Genomic DNA, 21065 nt, shown 5'->3' on the forward strand with positions numbered 1-21065 from the left:
GTGGATAACAAATGACAAAGAGAGGAGAGGGATAGCTTGTTGGAAACAATGAAAAACAGCTGCAAATCTGAGGGAAAACAGCTGCAAATAGTGTGGACAGGCAAGCAATAAGATTAAGGAGCAGAAGAATGAAGGGTTTAGGTTTGAGGGTTGTAGACAACGATAGATCTACAGTGGGAGAAGTGAACAGCGAGGCTAAATAGTAAAGAGAACAACTGAGAATAGGCAGAAGCAGCACGTGCATCTTGGGAAGTGAATAAGCAACCCGAAACATAACTTTACTTTTCCTGTCCCACAACGCATTTCACCACTGAAACGTTTTGGTCCATTTCCAATTCCCTTTTGTGACCCCTGAAACAGCATTTTGGGCAACTATGCGCTTATGACCTCCAAATATGTGGAAAGTTCCGGCACCTTTCCCAATTTGACCAGAGGTTATCTCATGTTTCCAAAGAGATTTTGCACTGTTGCAGCTGCAACCTGATTACTTAGCACGCCTGATTCATGGGTTTTAAAGTTTGGACCAACTTGTTCCACCCACAGTCATGTAACTGAGTCTCATGTTTCAAACTGTGACATCCTAGATGTATTTGCATATGAGTCCTCAGATCAGTACACTTATATACATTGCATCAATCTGTTCTTCCCTTAGTCTTCTCAATGTCTGTGTGTGTCATGGCATGTATTTTATTGAGTCTCTTAATTGATTCCTTTTGCAGGTTTGTGACCCCTGTCACATGGGCAACACATTACAACTGAATGCTAGTCTTCAGCAGTACATCCAAGTTCCCTCCATTTTCCAAAACTCTCATCTGCTTGTGCGGGTTGCAAATGGGGCTATTGCAAGGGAGAAGGATGGATCACAACAGACCATTAAAAATATTGGACCTCCATCTTGTATAGCAGATTAGAGTTCCAGCTTCTATTCCCAGCATGTCAGGCCTAGGACAGATGCATTTTAGTAGTTCCAAGCTTGTCTGCCCGGAGAGTCCCAATAGATCTATCATCTACAATTTTTCATTGAATAACTCTAGAAACCCTCAAATGGCCTGCACCCTTGCACATCCGCTTCAGGACAGCAGCCTGCCTGCTTTCACTAATGACCATGGTTATCACTTCCAATGGCGTCCAATTAGCACCATCCAATACTATTACGGTACTAATCGGACTAATAAATCTCGGATGTTAATCCAATACAAAAAATTTATATGTATAATTTAAATCCCATACTCAATGTTTGGATTTAAAACACAATAGAGACTCAAGAGAGGTTGAGGGAGTAAAGAGCCTGGGATGGCAAGAGAGTATTATCATCTACGAAAGGCCAAGGTGGCCTATGAGACCAAAACGTTACATACAAAATGTCTGGGAAACTTTCCAGGTCCCAGTAAAGCTACCATCTAATGCTATGATAAACTAATTGACCAGGTACAAAGTGGTATATAGGTTGGGTACGATTCATATGTGTTCCAAGTATGGTGTGGAACTGCTCATGGAGCTTGGTCATCCTAAAATGTCCCGCATGGGTCTATCTAACATCAAGAGGCTGAATCGACCGGGCAAGGCCTTGCGGTGGCGGTGTACTATCCCTTGTATCCTCAACATGTGACTCGTGCAGGGGCGGGGGCCGGGGCCGGTTGGGCGTGGGTGCCGGGCTTTGCTTCTTGCCGTGGCTATGGCTAGGGTGGTCCCCCACGGCCGGGAGGTCAGTGGGGCTGGTGGGGGCTCAGGGGTGGGGATGGTAGTTGGCTCTCAGTAGAATTCTATGAGCAGGCGTTGGGCGGCTCCCTATCTCTACTCTGAGGTTCGGAGGAGGTGGTATCTGTGGCGTCGTATTTCCAGCAAGAAGATCCCAAGGCATCTCTAGTCCTTGAAATCCATCTCTCCCATGTGTAGGCATGTAGCCGTAGCCAGGTCTCTGTTCGGGCATACCAGCATTTAGTGTCCCCTTACGGTGCTAGCTGTTTGGACGACTCCAGTGCCAATCTGGGGTACCGATGCCAGGGCAAGTCCCATAGTCGGTGCAAGAAGGCCACTGTTTGGAAGAGGGCCTCACCTACGATGGGCAATGCCCCCATCTCTGCTCTGATGGTCTAGTGTGGCACAGAGGGCATGATCCGGATCATCTGTGAGATCATAATACCAGGGATCTCTCCATCAGCTTCCGTCCCTCATAGGTGGCCTCCTCCTAAGACAGTGGTTGGTCCTGTGTGGCCCTCCTCGTGTGGTAGAGATTGGATCCCCATATGGGAGCCCCGTACAAGAGTGTTGGTGTGACTAGAGTGTCAAATAGCCAGAGCTTTGTATGGGGCTCCTGGAATTGTATGCGGCCGCATTGGTTTTCCATGGATCCGATGGCTGCATAGCCTCGTGTCAATCTATCTTCTGTTGCCTTTCTCAAAGTGAATCTCGGTCCTGAAAATGTAATCCCCAGATAGACGTATCTTTGGACCATTTCCACAGTTTCCTCGTCATATGTGAAGGGGGGTTACTGACCGTCGAATCCATTGGGTTGAAGTGTTGAACACCATGACCTTGGTCTTCCCCAGGTTCACAGTGAGGTCTTTATCCTAGCAAAAGGCCCGTACTGCCTTCAATTAGCATTGTAGCCCTTCGGGCATGCTGGAGATGAGATTTATGTCGTCCGTATATAGTAAGATGGGTCAGTATCCCTCCTAGGCTAGATCCCTCCCCTCCCTATCTATCCATGTACTCTGATATCTCATCAATGTAGAGATTGAATAAAGTAGGTGAGAGTGGGCATCCCTGTTTAACTCCAATGGTGTTGGTTATCTCCTTTGACAACCCCCCTGGCGTTCAGACTCAGCCTGTGACCGATTCGTATAGTGCCAGTATCCCCCAACACATTTCAAGCGGGACCTCCAATTCTTGTAGTCTCTACATGAGCCTGGCTTGTAGTATCGTGTCGAAGGCCTTGCGGAAGTCCATGAAGGAGCAATATACCCGCCTCCCGTGTGCCCCGCCCTCCTCTATAATGGCTCTAAGTGTGAGGATATGGTCAAGAGTGGAGTACCCCCTCCTGAACCCTGCTTGTCCAATCGCCGGGTGTTGGTGTTGCTCCGCCCACTTGCTCAGCTCAAGGTCCAGGATGGATCCATAGAGCTTGGCCAGTACATGGCCAACCATGACTGTTCGGTAGTTCGTGGGGGCCATGGGATCTCCAACCTTCAGGATAGGTATTATGGTGTTGGCCGACCAACTGGCAGGGAAGCCCTCACATAAGGCTTTGTTTAACATGTGGACCAGAAGGGATGCAAGTACATCCCAGGCATGGGTCAAGTGCTCTGCTACTAAGCCTTCATGGTCCTGGGCTCGGCCATTATGTAGTCTATCAATGGCATCCTGAACCCGCTCCGTTCTAAAGAGTGTAGATGACTCGGGCCTGCTTCCTCGTAGTCGGGGCAACGGGGGCTGCTTGGGTATTTGCTATAGTGAGGTCGCATATGCATGCCGTGTGTCTAGGGAGGTAATGGGTGTCTGAGCACAAGGCTCTTGGAATGCCTTTCATGCCTCCTTGCTATCCTATCCCAAGAATAGCTAGTAGAATTCGCGTTCCACTTTGGATAAGTAGGCCCATTTCTTCCTTCGTACGAGGCGACGCAAGATCATGAGTGCCTATTTGTGCGTGTGTACTCCCTGTGCTTCATCCTGTTGAAGACGAAGCCGGTTTTCCTTGCACTCTGCGTTGTACCAGCTATTCTGTGGGACATTCTTGTCCGAAGGGGAGGGATTTTGGGGGGGGGGGGAAGTACTTGGTTGCTGAGGTGTGGAGTGTTCCCGCCAGTTGTGCTATGATCTCCTCCAAGGGTGAGTAGAGGTTCATTTCCTGCAGGCTCCAATAGAGGTGGTTGAAATAAGCGCTCGCAGTTAACTTAGTGAAGTGGAACCTGGGGAATCTTGGGAGGCTACTTGCTGGGGGGGTAGGGTCATGTCTACAGGCGACATCAAACTGCAGGTAGGCATGGTCGGCCGCCACTGCGAGCGGGCGGGGTGATATTCTGAAGGACTCGATGTCAGGGATAAGTGATAGGGGCCCGAGTATGTAGTCCAATGTGCTTGCTCTCAGTTTGTGTGTAGGTGCTCCTGGTTCGAAGTACTTGGTTGTTGTTGAGGTGTGGAGTGTTCCCGCCAGTTGTGCTGTGATCTCCTCCAAGGGTGAGTAGGGGTTCATTTCCTGCAAGCTCCAATAGAGGTGGTTGAAATAAGCGCTCGCAATTAACTTAGTGAAGTGGAACCTGGGGAATCTTGGGAGGCTACTTGCTGGGGGGGTAGGGTCATGTCTGCAGGCGACATCAAACTGCAGGTAGGCATGGTCGGCCGCCACTGCGAGCGGGCGGGGTGATATTCTGAAGGACTCAATGTCAGGGATAAGTGATAGGGGCCCGAGTATGTAGTCCAATGTGCTTGCTCTCAGTTTGTGTGTAGGTGCTCCTGGTGCCCCTCGTTTGTTGCAATTAGCCGCATGCTTATATGGGAAGCATGTGAGGGCGTCCAGGCCCTGTACAACCCGTTGAAGATGGCTAATTCGTGCGCGCTCCCTAGCGCCAATAGGTGGTCACCATACTCGGTGCATTCAACTGTATCTTGTGATGTACGGTTGACCCCTATCTCCTCCGGGGCTATCTCTTTGTATATGTGGTCTTCGCTCTCGAAGAAGGGAGTCTGGTCTCTATGTTATGCAAGCATTGAAGTCTCTGGCCAACATGACATCCCCAAATTGGAGTAGTGCATGATGTCCTCATACAGTGGTAGGTATGGTGACTTCCCCTTCTGTGGCGCGTATGGGGAGTGTGCTGGGGGAAGTAGCACACCCCCATGTAGATGTCTCGAGGGCGATCTGTGTGTATCCGGATCCACATGAATCCGGCCTCCTCATCTTTCCGCGTGACTTGCACCATGGGCTGTAACTCCTCCCTGTACAACACTACAACTCCTCCTCGGGTCCCTCCTTTTGTTCGGGCTCTAGGGCGGCATGCCATCTCCCATTTGTATCCCCTCACTTTGGATAGCTGGGCTCTGGTGGGTTTCTATGTATAGGATGATATCCTTGTCGATGAAGGTCTCTTGGAATAGTCCTGCGTCTATCTTCATAGCTCCATTGCAGTTCCATACTGCAAATCTCAAGTGGGTCTCATAGGCCACGCCCCGTCATTGGCGTTTATCTATGATGATGACCCAATCATCTCGGTATACTGTCCATTTCCCCGCTTTGCGTGCTTCCAAGATTTGTGGCATGCATTCCTTACGGTGTGCCACCCGTGCGGGTGTGAGGTCATCCTCCAAATAGACCTTTTCCCCTTTTAGCACTGTCCTTTTAGAGAGGAAGACTCGTCAAGATTCCAGGTTGGCGAATTTGAGGATGAGAGGTCAGCTTTTGGTGAGGTCTTTCCCTACATGCCATGCGTTCTCCACTATTGTGGGGTCCTCAACTCCTAGCTTTTCACATATCTTCTTGGCATCTGCCAGGGGGTTGTCTCCCTCCGTCCATCTTACCACCCAGATGTGGAGCGCTCTAAGTTTTCTCCTTTTCTTCTCCTCCAATGCTGCATTCACAAATTCCTCCTTCGTTGGTGCCTTCTTCACTACTTCAATCCACTTGGAGTTCTCAGCCACCTCGGCTCGCGCTTGTTTCACTATGCTTGCCCATGTGTTGAGCTCCTTTGTCATGTGTCTTCAGCTCATAGATCTCGGTTTGCACCTTTGTAGGAGTTGCTTCGGTAATTTCCCCTTGCTCCTTGAGGAGGTCAAGCTGTTGCATACGTCTCAGAGGGCCTCCATGCTTTTCCTTGTGTGGTAGTCTGTCACCTTGTCGATGCTGCTCCAGATCGTCGAGTATTTTTCATTTTTCTCCCCTCTTGTGCGGTTGCTCCAGATCAGTCCACTCGTCTTGCCTAGCGGGTTGGGGTCATGGGCTGTTTGGCCCCATTGCGGGTGGATGGCGGGCTGATCGAGCAGTGGCGGGAGATGGTGGGGTTGTTGGGGTGTTGGCTGGACCCGGAGATGGCGTGACTACTGGTCGGGAGGGTGACGGGTCCAGATGCCGGGGGGGTGATGTGTCCCCCCTATGGCGGTTCAATTCACGGGGCCGTCCGAGTGGCGGGGGATGGTCTGAGTGACGAGCATGGGCGGGTTCTTGGGCAGCTGGTGCTTGGCATCCAACTGGGCCCTCTGGGCATCCAAGTGGTCCCCCCTTCATCTGAGTGATGACATAGATCGGACGAGTGGTCCAAATGTCGGGCGTGACGTGGCTGTGACACAGAGAGAGAGAGAGAGAGAGAGAGAGAGAGAGAGAGAGAGAGAGAGAGAGAGAGATGTTGGCAGACCTGTTTGGCCAGCCAACTTTTGACCTGCGGCAACGGTTGACTGCACACAACCAGAAGAGTCCATATACAAGATTGGATGAGTAGTACAAAATGGGACAGATCGATTGGATCAACCTGTCCATCAGATGTGGACAACTATAATGATGAGGGAGGCCCCCTATGGTCACCCAAGGCAGACCTTATCAAGGTGTGCAATGTGCATGGTAGGCATGCACAACATGAGGGTCTGCAATTGACACTCAAATCTTGAAATACTGCTGGCAGGGGAAGAATGCCGGTTGTAAAAATGCTCCTGCACAATCAGGAGAACTTGGGTTGAAGACTAGAAGAGTTGACCTGGCCCTGGCTGTCTTCCCCACTCGATTGTTCCCACCCCTGCCTACCCTCACCTCCCTTTCCTGCCTTTGCCACCTGCTGCTCCCAGTCCAGCACTGCCCAGTGTCACCAAGATTCCACCAACACCACCCTGTTCCTTCCCATCTTCACTGGCCACCCCTCTTGTGCTGCTCAACACCCCCTCCTCCTGCATCACTGCAGCACTCCACCACTTCCTTGTCTCCCCTACACAAGGTTAGATCAGTACATCGCATTATCTGTGCCACACTGCAAGTGGTGCTAACTTCTCCTCAAGTGTCATACCATATAAAATAGCCATAGGTCTCTTATTTGTAATATATACAATAGTAGCAGTGCTTGAGCTCAATAGTAACGAGGCAATGTCTTTAAGAAATCAATGCTCGAGCCACCTCTGCAATATGCATGTTTTTCCACTTAGTGACTCCATTTTACTACAGAGTGTATCTATATATAAACTACCTCTAGCTACTATTTTTCCGTGAAAATTTAGAAAACTCATTGGAGAAATTCTCTCCTCCTTCATTCGACCCTAGGTATCTGATATGCAATATCAGGATAACTGGTAAAAGGAGTGTGGTAACTGCTCATGATCCTAGGCAAGCAAAGGATGCTCAAAATGCTCAGCTCGATGAGGTAAAAGCAAATCATACTAAACAATGCATGGATCTTCACTTGGAGGAATGCCTACAATCGTAGGTTTTCATCCGTTCCAAATGCCCAACATGTATACACAATGCAAAGGTCAAAGGATGATGCATAAAAGGTATGTTCGTGCATCAAGATGCAACTTGGACAATGCCCGCATAGGGGAATTGTTCCCTTGCCTAAGTGCCCATTTACAATAAAGACTAAGATGCAATGCAAGGGTAGAATCTCATAGTCACAAGAAATGGCTGTTTCCTAGCCTTTTCTTGAATATCCCATGCGGGGAGAGCAGCCCCTCAAACCATGGATATCGATGCCAAAGGAGAAGTGTTACATCCTTGGACATCTAGATGGGTGCTAGTAGCATCGGTTACAATGATCATGATGTGAATGTGCTGAGGACACTTAGGGTTAGGGTAGTCAAGTCCTATTTATAAGACTCAAGGCCCTATTGTGCACATCATTGTGTGATCACCACTTTGGACTCTTGGCCAATAGGCCAATGCAGCATAAGGCTCAAAGGGCCTTATGCCGCATCCCGGATCTGAGTTTTTCTCAGTTTGGGCACTATTTCCAGCTGTCGCTAGTATCCGGGCAGGTTTCGTTGGACAGGACACTACCACCACGCATGCATGCTAGTACTTTTTGCATTTATTGCAGCCACTCAGTCAGCCAGTTATAGCACCATTTGGCCAAATTTGGCAGGTCAGCCAAATTTGGCAGTAGTTAGGCACATTTGGCTGGCCAACCTACCCTATTTCTCCTCTCTTTTGTTAGCTATATATAGCCCATTTCAACCGGCCCTTCCTCAGTTGGTCATTACAAGTTGGTGGGAGAGATCCAACTGGAGGAGATACACCAACAGCCCTTGAACATCTGCCCTCTTCATCTCAGCATTCATTGACTGCAAATTCTGTGTTCTCCTGTCTCTTTTCTCTTATGTTTTAGATATATCTTGTGTTGTGTCTCATGTGTAGGTTGGATACTAAATGGATGTTTCATTGATATCGAAGCATCAACCTGCTATCTAGCACAAGACTCAATGGCATGCACAAAACCATTGTTGCTCACAGGAATGTGATGGTTCATACCTAACAAGTACGCCTTCATCTCATAGTGGGTGATATAGGATGGTACTAGCCAGAGGGGCATTCACAAGGGGCATGTGTTGCAGGTCATGGATATGAAAAGCTATGTTTCTTCTCTAGTACTCATGTTCAAGATTGGATTGAGGTGGGCGCAAGCATCTTTGGTGCTATTGATGGTTGAAGCCCAAAGAGCTACCACTTGAAGGCCATGGCAAATCATCATTAGTAGTCAAGATCTTGTTGCTCAAATTTGTATCAGCAATTTTCTTTGACAACTTGTATTTAATGTTAATGTGATTACTACCAAATTTTTAATGTTAATGTAGGATCAAATGTCATTGTATCATAAATATCAAATGTTCATGTTGATGCTATTGTTAATTCTAATGCTAACATTCCAGTTAATGTTGAGACTAAACATTAGAGTTTATGATAATAGTATGATTAAGGCGAAAAGGTTGTGGTGCTGAAGAGAGAGAAGAGGATCTTGTGATGAAAGAAATTAACTGATGTTGGGAAGGGAGAGAGTCCTACCAACAATGAACATTCCGGAGAAAGTCATGCCAAGAATTAGAGAATATGACAAAGGAAACAAAGGTTGTGTTGTGTACAAACTAGTGAAGCAGCTACAAATCATGGGATTGTCAATCATTAGCAGCAATAGAATGACCCAACATGGCCTGTAGACCATTGGACAGGCCGTGTGGCATCATGTGGCTTCTAGTAGGGGAAGTGAGGGTTGCCTCTCAAGGCAAAGGTCCATGGCAGCCCTCCAATCAATGGACATGTTTTTTATCATGATTAACACGTTTTCTTTTGATATGGCAGGATAGATTCAAACCTTCGAACTGTCATATGATTTAATCGACTTTGTTTAAGGGCTTAATAAAACCAACCTTTCTTCTCGGATAGGGTGGTAAATAACCTAATTTAACACTAATTACAGCAAGTATAAAATTCACATAAACTGAAAGCGCAAATGTTACCACTTAATCTTGGACATTGGACAACCTGTTGGCCCCCAAAACTTGATGCCCCTTGCAACATTTCTTTAACTTGTATTGCAAATGGATAGAGTACAACTAAGATTCTTCAACCTCCTCTAATCCAAGTGCCTCTTGTTGTGAGAAATGATCAACAAGCCTTCAAATCAAGTTGCCCATTGATTTGCTAGGGGATTAACCTTCACCTATGCTCCTTGGAAAATAAATTAGCCCCGAATTCAAAGTTGCCTAGCCAGTCTCTTGAAATACACTAATTTCACCTTTGCAAATTCAAGTTCGAAACCTTCAAATCTCGGCACACTTCCGGAGGTGGCTCTCTAACCCTAATCTATAAATTAGGATTTACAACAAAGATTCACTAAAATCTCCATCTCCAATGGCTGGATTGCTATAAAACTTGGAGCAAAGCTAGAAAATGGCTAGAGAAAGAGAGAATGTTGTAGAGAGAGAAAATTCAAAGATTTGTTGCAAGAATTTGGTGAAATTGAGCTACTGGCCTAATTTTCCAACCCCAGATGGATTCACCAACAGCAAAGGGAATATTAAAGGCTGATCTTCAAGAGAAAGTGCATCAACCGTGATCATTAGCTTCCCCCAATCAAGAATATACACCCGCCTTCACCAAAATCGTCTCCAATGGTTTAAAAATGGCCCCAAAGGCAAGTCGCAAGCAACCCAACCTCTCTTCCTATAGCTCCAAAATGCAAAAATAAAATTTCCTTCTTCCTTCAACCCCAATCCAACTTTCCCAAACTTACAAGGGCAAGTTTTGCCAACTAGCAACCTTCTAAATTGAATTTTCAGCATTATCCAACCCATTCAATTAGTTTTCAAAATATAAATTCTAAAAATAAACTTGATAATTATTTATGTAACCAAAAAAAATCTAACCCACCAACAATTAAAGTGACTCAGCCAATTTGTCAACCAAGTGATCTTGAGCACTCATTAGCCTAGAACTGGCATTAATTAATTAATTAATGTCAATTTCCTAGTGTCACCACTAGCACTAATGGCTAATTAAATATTATAGATCAAGTTCTGACACCCGATATCATTAAATACCTATCAAGTATAACTTTTTGCAACTTTTTGCCTTTGGCATTAACTGATATCTCAAGGTCCTAGTTCCCACATGGTGAAATAATTGACTTGCACCTCCCATTTGCAAGTCCTCAATTGCACTACAATATACCAAATTAAAGCATACTACACTCGAATTTTCCAAAAGGCATCATAGTAAAAACAGCATTGGCCATTGTTGTTGAACCATGCTAATAGCAAACACCTACTCAAAATTTCCAACCAACATTCATAAGACATAAGACTCATAAATAATCCAATATTGCAGCCAGAACCCCATAGAATGCATTTCTCATAAGCATATTTCAACTGTTTTGACCAAACAACCATAGCAAAGCACCATGGTTGAACTATTAATGGGATTCATAAAACATGTTATTGTTCACAAAATCAATTGAATACCATTGAAAATTTATTATCGTCCATTAAAAACCAGCAACTGATAACCATTCTCTAATGATCATAGATTGATATAAACCAATACATACTGATGCAAATATATAGTTTCAAAGATGCAATGAAAACCATACCCATCTACATACCAAGTTCAAGTGACTAGTACACTAAATAGTGACCTCATGGCAGACATACTATTAGCATAGTACCCTAGATGCACGCTAAATACATCCGAGATCCACTATACACAAGAGCTTTCCATCACTAGAGAAGTGGAAGTGATATCTTCTCCTTGAGTATCAAATAATGGTTTAGACCCTTGCAATGTTGAACCTAGCTAAGCCCAATCCAAAGGCGGCTCTAACTAAAAATCCTCAAGGTAAAGCTGCAACAACTAAGGATGGTCTACCAAGCAATACTCTTACATCCACTTAGCATCCATTAGTGAATAGTTTTCAAACTTCACCAAACATCTTTTGGAAACTTTACCTTTAATCTTTCTCTCTTTATTTACCAAAATCTGCTAGAGTATCAAAATATCATTCGACTTCTCAATCTCTTGTTGAATTTCGATAGATACATCCTTAAATAAATCACCATGAAAATGTCTCAAAAACTGACATTAAAAAGGCATTCTTATCCGTCAATGTGGAGGCAATTTGAGTCTATAAGGAACATTGTTGATCCTCTCCAACACCGCCCATAATATCTCATACTCAGCTTTGGATAGAACCTCTCTCTACCTTTCATCTTTTTCAGCCTTGCCTTTTCAAAATGTAGCAACACATAATCGCCCTTTGCAAACTACAAAGTACATCTATGGTAATCAGCTACCTTCTTTTGCTTCTCTTGGGCCTTTGAAGAGCATACTTAACCTTTGCATAGGTTGCATCCATGTTTTCCACATAAGCGACACCTTTTTGCCACCTTCCACAACTTCAAATGGAGCTTTCCAATGGATCTATGCACTATATTATTGTAAGCAAACTCTGCCAAAGACAAATATCGCTCCCACTATGACTTATGCTCAGATATATAGCATCTCAAGAGATCAAACACTAAAGAATTTGCCTCTTCTAACTAACCATCTATTTGTAGATGAAAGGACTAAGAAAATTTTAGCATGGTACCCATATTTTCCAATAGCCCCTTCTAAAATAAACCGGTTATCTGAGAGTCTCAATTACTAATAATCGACTCTAGCATGCCATGATACTTAAATACGTGCTATAAAAGTAAGTATGCTATATGATCAATACCATATGAAGCATTTATATAACCAGCACTCTTTCCTTGAGCCCCAAAAGCACTAGGGTGTACAAATGCATTAACAAAATGTCACTTTGTGCCCCAAGCACATAGTGATAGGAAACGGTCAAAACGGGCCCCTAGGATGCCGAAATGCTGTTTTGGACCGAAATCTGTTCCAAATCACCTCCCTATTGGGTGGGACGTTCCTTGTCACGTTCCTAACAAGGAACGCATTCCCTGCTGTGTTCCCTATCAGGAACGTGATAAGGCACGCCCAATGGCACAGAACTTACCTACAAAGTGACCAATCGATTGTCCCAATTTACCGCCTGCCGAATCATGCACTTGTCTTCCGCCAACATTGCATTTATCTTGTCTGTCTCTCACTCACCTGCATGTCTTGGCTCTGCCTACGGCACCACATGAATTGATTGAAATATTAAATTGTCATTGTGGATTATAGACCTTGGCTTTAGTACTCCACATGAATTATGAATGAAATATCATTGTTTTAATTAATTTTAAAATTTTTAATGTCATTCATGTTCCCACGTCCCCATTCCCTAAGTTTGGCTTCCCCGTCCGTCCCCATCCCCGTTCCCCGTTTCTGTTCCCTGTTTCATGTTTCTATGCCCAAGCATCATGGAAATACTGCCATACGTTGGGTTATACATATTACCTGTTGGAGCTCAGCTAGGGATATGCAACAATTCGAGTGAGAGTGACGTCGAGAGAGAGAGAGTGTGTGTGTGTGTATGTGTGTGTGAAAGTACAATTAGATTTGAGTGTACCAACAAAATGTGTTGGTACACAAAGAATAAAATGTATTTATACTTAGGGCATATAAGGGTGCATTCACATGTGCAATTAAATTGTGTGTGTGTGTGTGTGTGTGTGTGTGTGTGTGTGTGTGTGTGTGTGTGTACTATACACGGAAGTCAAATGGGCCTTTATTTACCCACATTGAGTGTCGTGCTCTCTCTCTTTTTTTTCGTAAAAGGTAATTGTATTAATTACGAAAAAAATACAAGATTACTGGATTACAAGATACATGATGACACAAAGCCATCATGTGAAGAGGTTTTCTCTTTCTCTCTCTCTCTCTTTTTTCTGATTACAAGATACACGAGGGCCCTAGGCCAACGTGTGGGGAAGCCCCGTAATAATGCACTGAAAAGGTTACACCAATCATGGCAACGAGCCAGAGACAATTGCCATATGCCACGGATGCAAATCCTCCCGAGGGAGCAAGTCGGAGTGTCGGATGATATCTAGCTGCCAATGCAAGAGCCCTTTAAGCCTGGCAATATGTCGCGGTACATTAGAGGCCGAATCAAAGAGAAAAGCATTGCGCGTGGTCCAAATGTGCCAGCATCCCCAATATCTGAAAAAGTGAAATAAGATCTTCTCATGCAACTGTGGCGGTGCGGGATACTTCGGGCGCACAAAAACCCAGTCGAAAGGAGTTAGCGAGGACCCCACCACCGCGCGCCAAATGTGCGACAAGAGTGACCAGATATTCTTGGCGAGCGGGCAAGAGAGAAAATGATGTCGGGCCGATTCCGCCGGTGTGGTACAGAAGAAACAATTGCCATTCGAGATGCGACGCTTGGCAAGGACCGAGGCCAGAGGAAGACCACCAATCATCACCCGCCAAAGAAAAACCTTGCATTTGAAAGGTGTCTTATTTAGCCAGCCCTCCATCAGCATTTTCTGCCACCATGACAGCGATTTCCGCAGTCCCCAAACAGTATTAGCTTTCTCTCCCAGCCATTGGTGATCTTGAACAAGAAGATGATACACCTGATTAGTAGAGGCCTTTTCCAGACTCAGGCGGCCTGCAAGGTCCCAGTCCTGCCAAGGGCGATCCACAGTCAAGGCAGGAAAGGGTTGCCGACCCTGAAGCTCCGACGAAAGATGCTCCCATAAATCACGGTATCCACGCGGGATCTTGAAGAGTCGCCGAGCAGTCCGAAACGATACGAGGACATTACGAGTGGCAAGGGTAGCATCTGCAACCGACGTCACACCTAAACGGGCCATGCGATTAAATCTTGGTCTGAGTTGATGTTTATCTTCCCATGAAAGGAGTCTCGATACTGCCAACAATTCCAGCTGAAAGGAGTTAGTCTGCAAGCGGTCCCCTACTGGGTGCCAACGGGCCTTTTGGAGCACCACTTTCCAAGAGCCGACCAAGTGCAGTAACAAAGAGGAAGAGGGACTGGAAACACGAGTCGTGCTCTCTCTCTCTCTCTCTCTCTCTCTCTCTCTCTCTCTCTCTCTCTCTCTCTCTCTCTCTCTCTCTCTCTCTGTGTGTGTGTGTGTGTGTGTGTGTGTGTGTGTGTGTGTGTGTGCTGAGAAACTGTTGTACTTGTCTCGATCCTTGCACACTCTCAACAACAGCTTACAAACCAAATGCTATTTCCCTCGAATAGCAAAACCTTCCAGTTGTTTCATGTACAACTCTTCGTCCAAGTCACCATGAGCAGTCTCCATATCCATCTAATCCATCTCTAAATCCAAGGATACAGTGAGAGCAAACAAAACACGGAGCGTAGTCATCTTCACCACTGGTTAAAAGACCTCCCGGAAGTCTATGCCTTCTTTTTGTGTATAGCCCTTAGCAACCAAACATGCCTTGTACTTGGGCTTTCCATCAATACATTTCACTTTGTAAACCCATTTATTAGAGATAGCTTCCTATCCTTGGGTAAAGGTACAAGCTCCCATGTGTTATTTGCATACAAAGACTTCATCTCTTCTTACATAGCAAGCTCTCACTTTCTCTTGTTTTCACATGACTATCCCTCTCTAAATGTTAGAGGCTCACCCTCATCAATCAACAAAATGCAATCCAAAGATGGCTGAAACTCTATGGCTGCCTTCTGACACGTATAGGCCTTCTTACCCAATGATCTGTATTGTCAAGTAACGGGCCTACATCCTCATGTATTTGCACACTATCACCAGGTGGCTGATTTTCAACATTTCCTTGCTGCTGTAACCTGTTTTCAACATATTCTCTTCTTATAGTCCTATTGCATCCTATGCATCTATTTGTTGTTCATTATCTTCTGGCTGTAGCACAATGGGTTGCTGCTCATTTTCAGCATCAAAAGGAACAAAATCTTCAACTAATGGCTGCTGAATGGCTGGTTGTTCATGCTGAAATTTGACCTTTTTTTTGCCAAGGTTATCCTATGTACTATGTTTCGCAACTTTGCCTCATTAAATACTACGTCTCGGCTACGTACTATCTTCTTGCCTTGAGGCCAAACTCTATAACCTCTCTCTCCCTAAGCTCCATATCCCATGAGGATGCCCTTGATGGATTTCATGTCTAGTTTAGTCCTCCGATCTACAAGAACATGCACAAAGGCATCACAACCAAAGACACGCAAATGGTCATATAAAGTAGGTTTCCCAGACCAAACCTCTTCAAGAATGCCATTTTTCAATGCACGATTAGGAGAGCGATTGCATACATGAACTACAGTTTTAAGAGCCTCTCCCCAAAACTGCTACGGAAGATTAGCTGTGGACGGCATGCATCTAACTCTCTCACAAAATGTGCAATTATATCTTTTAGCCATGCCATTTGATGCAGGATTATAAAGGGCTGTCAACTCCCTCTTAATGCCATGCATCTCACAAAACTTTTTGAACTCATTAAAAACATACTCACCCCCATTATCCACTCTTATAGCTTTTAACTTGAGCCCTTTCTGTGTGGTAACAAAAGCACGAAACCTTTTAAAAACATCGAACACTTCCTTTTTGCTCTTTAACGCGTACACCTATGACTTTCTATTAAAATCATCAATAAAAGTAACAAAGTATCGTGCACCCCCATATGAATTAACAAGCATAGTGCACACATCAGAGTGTACTAAATCAAGAGCATTGAACTTCTTAAAGACACCAGAGTAATAAGGAGACTTCACATGTTTTCCATATATGTAATCATTACAAAATTCGAGACCAGAGCCTTTTACATCAAATCTCCATAAAGAGAAGAGAACCCATAGGCCTTTCTGCCTCATATGGCCAAGTCTTTTGTGCCAAAGTTCTATCTTTAAATGAACTTCAACCACACCCAAGAACTTGGCAAGTAATGCTTTACAATGCAAATAGTACAAAGTCCCCTTTTTGCTGCCTATAACAACCAGTATAGAGCCCTTGTAGACCTTCCAAGATCCACCACCAAAGATAGTAAACTATCATCTTGTATCAAGCTGCCCAACTGACAATAGACTTTTCTTTATGCCAGGTACATGTCTAGCATCCTGTAAAATCAGCTCTTGGCTATTTTCAAGGGCCAAGTGAATGGTACCTACACCCTCCATCTCACATGCATAGTTGTTGCCCAAGTAAACCTTGCCTAGGCAACCTGTTGTATATTCCGAAAATGACTCCAAAGAGGGAGTAACATGAAAAGAGGCACTGTTGTCCACTATCCATGATTGAAACAGCCCATCACATCAATTACCTCCTTTCTGGTGATCTGCATATCACCTGCTACTGCCTTAATATCTACATCATTGCATGAGGCTGCAACAAGTATCTCTAAAGTGTCAAAGAGCTCTTCAATGACCACACTAGATGCAACATTTGCCTTTGCAACTTCTTTTAAGAAAGCTATCATCATCCTTTTTATCATCCTTCTTTTCCTTTCCTTGTTGTTTCTTTCTTTCTTACTCTTTCTTGTAGTACCGGCAATCGAGATTTTTATGCCCTTTACGCCTACACCGATAACAAGTAACATCTTACTGTTTGCCCTTGTTTTTACTCCTACTTTTGCCTTTATTTGTTGCATTATCCTTGTTCTCTGACCCCCCTCTAAGATGATAGACTAAACCACTGCTTTCTCCACTGGACTTTCTTCTAATCTCCTCATTGAGAATAGAGCCCCTAACACCATCAAAAGCTAAAGCAAGATTGTTGCTAAGTGAAACAACCAAAGACTCCCATCTATCAAACAAAGTCATCAACAAGAAAATAGCCTTCAATTTACCATTGAATCGTTGCAAACCAAGGTCTTGCAATTGACTCAAAGTGAAAGCACTCAAATGCTTAGATACTGCCTTAGACTCATCAAACTCCATGTTCACAAGCTTACGCATGAGATGCGCTTGATTTACTAGAGTTGTATTCTCATAAGTATCCATTAACTTTTTCCATATAGCATAAGTTGTATCAAGACACTTAATGTCTATAAGTACATCATCAAATCCAACCATTTTAATATATGCACTGGCCTTCTTGTTGAGTCTAGCCCAATCCTCATCTATCATGGCTGCAAGCTTAGTTTCCAAGAGAGTATCATCACTGTCCTTGAGAAACAAAATGCCTTGCATCCTGTCCTTCCACAAATCAAAGCCAATACTATCAAACCTATTGACTTCAAGGAGGGATTTAGTGTCACTACTACTAGAAGCATTAGTGGCCAATTTTTAGCAAAGTGCCAAGTACCAATGTTGTATTTGATGATAGCAAATAATACGCTGAATATTCAGCTAATTTCAGCCCAAATTTTCAAGAAATAAGAGCAAGATTTGTTGATGACCTTTTGCTTACAAGGACACATACTAATAAGATTTCAGCTTTTAAACAAAATTTGCAGCAAAATTTTGAGATGTCAAACATGGGGTCTTTGCACTATTACTTGGGTATTCAATTCATACATGATGCTAGAGGTATCGGTTTATTACAATCAAGATACATTGGTAAACTCCTTGAGAGGTTTCGCTTACAGGATTGCAAGCCAATCTGTACACCAATGGAACTTGGACTAAAGCTGTCGTTGCATGATGACAATGACTTGTTTGATATACACACACATGCTCCAACAGTTGGATGCCTTATCTACCAATGCAACACTAGACCGGGCATACAATTTGCAGTTTCAACCCTAAGCAGATATATACATCAAACATGCATGTCACATTGGCAAGTTGTCAAGCGTGTCTTCTGTTACTTGCAAAGTACTAGATCTCTTGGATTGCTTTATGCGAAGGGGGGGCCAATGCACTTACATGCTTACAGTGATTCTGATTGGGCTGGTGATTATGATTCACGTCACTCCACTAGTGGAAATTGTTTCTTTCTTGGCTCAGCTTGCATATCTTGGCTTAGCAAGAAACAATCCACTGCTGCCACATCGTCATGTGAAGCTGATACAAGGCAGCTTTCATTACCACAGTTGAATGTGTATGGATTAGACAATTGCTAGCTGATCTGGATGTTATCTGTCACGGAGCCTACTTGCACATACAAAAAAAGAGAATATGTCTGGGGGGGAAAAAACCTCTCATACGGAGAGTAAAAAGTGCCCCAATGTGTTACTGATCACCGACACTCCTCTCTGAGTGTAGGCGTGAGTAAAACACAACATGCCTAATATGTGTATTGCATATATATGTGCCCAAAAGTACTTCTAATATACAAAAAACCACCAAAATTCTCTGCAACTTCTTCAAAATCTCACAAGCGGCAAATAATAAGCTCGAATCACACTGCTTACAGCACCAAGATTGCAATGTCCCCAAAGTGCATTTCACACATCAATTTTTCCAAAACTCACAAATTTCAGCAAAAGCCCTAAAATTTCGTTGACCGATCTGCCCTGATTGTAGTAATATATGTTCCCAAGAGCATAGAACAAGCAAATTTAGCAAATTTTCACAAATTTTGCAAAAGCACCAAATTTCTTGCATCCAAATGTGCAAGAATGTCAATAAATTCCGCTCAAATGAGAAAAGTTTCACTGATACATGAAAAGCCCCAAAATTTTCAAAGCCAATGTGCATAATTTTTGCAACTTCCGAGTCAAATGTTACCGTTATGCATGAACAGCACCAAATCTGGAAAAAGCCCCAAATTTTCAAGCACAAATGTGTGAATTGTGATTACACATGTGAACCCCCGTCAGTGAGTTGGGGGCTTGCTTGCTAAAATATTTGTTAAAAATAACGAATCTAGTCTACGCTGCATGTGACTCGTAGACGTGACCTGCAACAACTAGCATGGCCTACCTATCGCTGACTGCCGCCTACTGTCGCCTGCCTGCAGAAGTGATGACCTACTATTCTCTTCATACGCGCGAGCTAAAGCTAACCCATAGACCTCAGGAAGCACACACACCTTAGCTGTGGCTTTCACACCAGTCTAAAGTGGATAGAGCACAATAGAAGTGCAGGTCAAAAGTACGAGCAGCAGTGTTGAGTGTGGGAGAGAGTGAACATCGAGATAGCTGTACCAAATTGTGATGGCATACAAAGAATAAAGGATGTATTTATATGTTAGGATACAATAAGGGTGTGTTCACACTCGTAAAAATTTATACACGAGGACGCAGGGACTTTACACCCAACAATTCAAAGATTTATCATTGCATTTTTCCCTTCATTATGTGCATTTTCAAAATGAGATACATTATCACTGCTTGATCCCATTTCACTGTAAGATGATATATTTGTTATAAATGTTGAGCTGAACAAAATTTCAGCACTAGAGCAAAACTTCTGACCTTCAATCAGGTGCCTCAAGCCCACAAAGTCAAGTGATTTAATGGTATCCTGACAGTGGAACCATAAAACCAACCTTCTTTCTTGGAAAGGGTGATAAATAACCTAATTTAACACTAATTACCACGCGTATAAAATTCACATGAACTGAAAATGCAAATGTTACCACTTAATCTTGGACATTGGACAGCCTATTGGCCCCAATACTGTCAAAAGTGGCACAACAATGGAAGCATAGACAAGTGCTGAAATAAACTGTTGAACACAAGACAAAAGGAAAAGAAAACGGAAGAGCACTGCAAAACAAAAAAACTCGGATGTGCTTGGGAAATGGAATCCATATACCAAACAAAAGAATGACACGTACTGCAATGAGTCATTGGCTGCATGGGCATCGGCACCAGCTCCTCTCTCCAATAGGAAGACCAACTAAAGAATGATGATGAGTAAAGAAGAGGAGAAGAAGCCCTTGAATAAATAGGCCCAAAATATGCCAAATATAGCAGCCGGTCAACTAGCATAAAATGCCAAAAGCCACATCAAATAAACACTAAAATAATGCTTAAATAAAATGCAATGTGCCCAGCCTTGATAGGCATGCACAGACTCACACATGAGCTTATAAACCTACCAACACCCTCTCTCAGATCATGGGTGATCCAATCTAATGTTGGGAATAAAGGGCCATCGTGCCTTTTATATGAGCACAGGTGTGAACATACCCTTAGCACATTTGTACTTTCACACACACACACACACACACACATATATATATATATATATATATATATATAAACAAAAGAGGTACACTCGTCATTGTACCCAAGAACGTTGTGCTCACTCTCCTCTCTAGTTTGTGAAAAAGGTTGCATGGTTTATTGTTATATACATTTTATGAAAGGTTGTAGAAGATCGGGTAGAAGATTTTCTTATTCTTTAGTAGTTAGTTTTAACATAATGGCTAAGAGCAGTAAAAATCCAATTATTGAGAAGCTAGAACTAGTCATCATGAAAGTTTTGTGTGATGAACCTCCTTATTGGAAAAGGCCTCTTTGAGTTTGTTTCAAGTAAAGAAAAGGAACTAGAGCTAATTAATCCTATGACTGCAAAAGAATTAAAGGATGAAAAGACTGGAATGCAAAAGATAAATAGGTAATGTATTGGCTATCTACATTCATTTAGAACACTATGTTAGGGCATATCAGAAATGTAGAAACCTCACATGTAGCTTGGACAATCTTCGAGATTATGCTTTTAGTAATTACAAATACACAAAAGATTCAACTCAAGTAGGAGTTGGATAACTTGAAGAAAGGAGTGATCTATCTAAATGAGTATGTTTTGACCAGTCGTCAACATTTGGCACGTGCA

At 43.6% G+C, this 21065-nt stretch overlaps 1 protein-coding gene across 7 annotated transcripts in view; it reads right to left on the reverse strand.

Moving 5' to 3' along the window:
- The window catches only part of RAD51B (DNA repair (Rad51) family protein), a 92572-nt gene that overhangs the window by 25514 nt on the left and 45993 nt on the right, over positions 1–21065 (reverse strand). The gene's annotated exons all lie outside the window — the stretch shown is intronic.

The sequence above is a fragment of the Lygodium microphyllum genome, chromosome 20 (assembly GCF_053477565.2).
Source record: "Lygodium microphyllum isolate KBCC chromosome 20, Lygodium_microphyllum_v1.1.10, whole genome shotgun sequence".
Classification (NCBI taxonomy): Eukaryota; Viridiplantae; Streptophyta; class Polypodiopsida; order Schizaeales; family Lygodiaceae; genus Lygodium; species Lygodium microphyllum.